Source organism: Microtus ochrogaster, chromosome 8, assembly GCF_000317375.1.
Source record: "Microtus ochrogaster isolate Prairie Vole_2 chromosome 8, MicOch1.0, whole genome shotgun sequence".
Classification (NCBI taxonomy): domain Eukaryota; kingdom Metazoa; phylum Chordata; class Mammalia; order Rodentia; family Cricetidae; genus Microtus; species Microtus ochrogaster.
This window is the reverse complement of record NC_022015.1, coordinates 1,085,327-1,088,193: the sequence shown is the minus strand read 5'-3', so window position 1 is coordinate 1,088,193 and position 2,867 is coordinate 1,085,327.

Sequence of the window (2,867 nt, the reverse complement as noted above, 5' to 3'; positions counted from 1 at the left end):
AAGTCATTTCCCTTCCAGCTCTTCTTAAGGACACAGTGTCTTTACTCCTGGGCTGTTCTCCCCCAGCCTTTGTCAGAGTTGGGGTGGTTAGATCATCTCCAGATAAGAGGCCTTCAAGGGCACTTTGAGACAAATATACTTGTTCTGAAAGAGTGGTGTTGTGGGGGGGTACCCTGCTTTCAGACCAGCTTCTGAAGAAACCAAATTCTCAGAGTCAGGAAGTCACACTGCTCAGCAATGACAGAGCAATGCTTTAAACTCAGCACATCATACTCCCAAACCCGTGCCTTTAACCACGATGTTAGCCATGGTCTAGAGCTGCAGAGGGCTTTGGCTAGATAAATTAATATCAATCTTTCCTGTTGGTGCAGTCCTCAGAGTTTATAATGCAAAATTAAATATGCAATATCACTAAATCATTTTTGTACACATGAAAACAGCTCCAGAAATAGAAAAATTACTTGCTCAGTCACTTGGGAACTGAGTACCCCGCCCAAAGGATGAGCCTTCTCAACCTGACGTGTAGTGTGAAGAAACTCAGCGTGTGTGCTGAGATAGGGGGAGCAAGCCTCATCACATCAACTGTGCAGAAGAACAGTGACGGACTCCGTCTGGCAAGCAGGGTCTTTAAGAGGTAAGGGACCAATGGGTACCACAGATCCAATTGCAGAACACAAGCCCCGCTACAGCACTGAGCTCTGAGTGCACACAAAGGTTCCCAGCTTCAGCCAGGCCCACTGATTTTTCAGCAACACTTGATATGGCTAAATTCCAGTTTAGCCAGACAGAATCTGCTTCCGGGTGTTCCCAGGGGGAGTCCGGCTATGACAAGAGCCCTTTTCTTCTCAGAACATCCTTAGAATCAAAAGCTGCAACACTGAGCTCAACTGTCTCAAGAATTCCAACTCCTTCCCCAGAGCATCTACCTGCCTGGCTTCTCTTCTGAGGAAAGACGTTCCAATCCAAGCCACATGGACCCTCTGTGTTAGGTTGTCCGGCCAAGCTGCCAGCCTTGGAGGCACCTGTCCTAGAGACAAGGCAGGGCTGTCTTTCCCAGTTCCCTAGCTGACCCACTGGAGGAGCAAGCAGGCAGGGGACCAAACAACAGGACAAAGGAACCAGGACAGCAGCTATGGAAGTGTGCCAGAGGACTGAAAGATGAGCTGTCCCACCTGCTCTCTGCATGTGGAAAAGCCCCCTGCCCTGGCCCTTCCTTGAAGCTAGGTAAGCTTTCTGGATTGGTTTTCCTGCAAGCAGTCTGTGCTCCAAAATCTAGGGCAGGTGTTGAAGGGAGGGCAGAGGGAAATGAGCAGCTCCATGAGGTCAAGGCCAGCCAGTCCAGGTCTGGAAAGGTCAGCGTGGGTTCGAAGGAGAGACCCTGCAGCTCGTTTCTTGTTTTCCACAATACAACCTTAACATTTTGCCATGCCCGTACTGTGTTTATTGATAGCTTTCCGGGTATTGGGGATTGGATGCTAAGCGATTAGAACGCACCAAAGTCAAAGATGTCCTCTGAAAGAAGCAAAAATTGAGCTGAGGTCTAGAAGAGGGTGAGAGGGAAAAGCCCACTCAGAGGGCACTCCAAAGGCAAGCCACTTGACCACAGGGAGAGACTTCTCCACAGCACTGGAAGAAAACTCAGGGGGCTGAAGTGCGGAATGCAACCACAAAAGAGGGTGTATAGGTCTTTTCATTAAAAAGAGTCACCTTTTGGGGTGCTCCTAACAAGACTGTGAGATGGCAGTACCTGGGGAACACTTTAGCAGCGTGAGGAGCAATGGGAAGGAAGGCATCAGGGGCAATCCAGAGGCAGAGTGGGTGGTTTGGGTGTTTGCCTGTATAAAGAGAATAGTGATGCTATTGCATAGCTGCTGTCCTTCACTACGACGCTCCTTGTAAGTGTTCATTCTAGCATCCAGCTCGCAACCCTAAGAGCTCAGTAAGTGTCGTTATTGGGACTTATAGTGCTCGCAGGCTGCAGATCTTTCTGAATCATGCCTGCTTCTTTGAGGTGAAGAGAGGCGTGGTGATTCCCAGACGTAGGAGCGTGATTTGTATTAAGTCATATGTCAAGACTCCAACCCGGGAGGAACAGAACACTCCTTTTAGAATGGCTAGGAAGTATGAATGAGTCGCAAAGAAAAACGGCTTTCCATTTTCCCACAAGGATACATTCCACATCCATCCCCAAAGGTAAAACTGAGCGCTTGCAGAGAAATCCAGGCGCTTTTTTGGTGTTCTTAAGAGCAGGTGTAGTTCCGGCAGGGTGGAGGTTTCAGACCAGACCTGCCTCCCCACCTCTGGTGCTGGTGCCAAGGGGAGGAGGGTCCCCCGGAAGGCCCCATCCAGCCCGTCCTCCTGCCCCCTTTCCTCAGTCACGTGGCCCTGTGGGTGGGGACCGACCTGAAGTTGAAGGAATCCGAGCTCTCCCAACTTCGGAGCACCGAGGCACGACACTGAGAAGCCGAGCATGGCTCAGCTGTCAGTGATTCCCGGATCGGCCGCGGCGTGGACAGGTGAGCTGGGAGTCCGGGAGTGGCGGCTGGGGTGGAAGAGGCTCCAGGAGCACAGGGCCGTCCGGTGCAGGTGCATTCAGGGCAACCCACGCGGGAGAGGGGACAATTGTGCGAAGTAGCTGGACACTCAGCGCCCCGGGGGTTGGTGGGTCCACCGAGGGCTGCTCCTGGCTGGCTTTTTCCTCAGGGTGGATGATGGAGCGGAGATAGGTGATTGACGCTGGACACCCCGCCCCCTTTCACCCCCACCTCCACAACAGTGAGCCAGAGGGCGGGGCGATGTGCCGGCCACGCCCTTTCCCGCGCGCACTGGCTGCTCCCCGTGACGTCACGCTCGGCTATAAAAGGCGC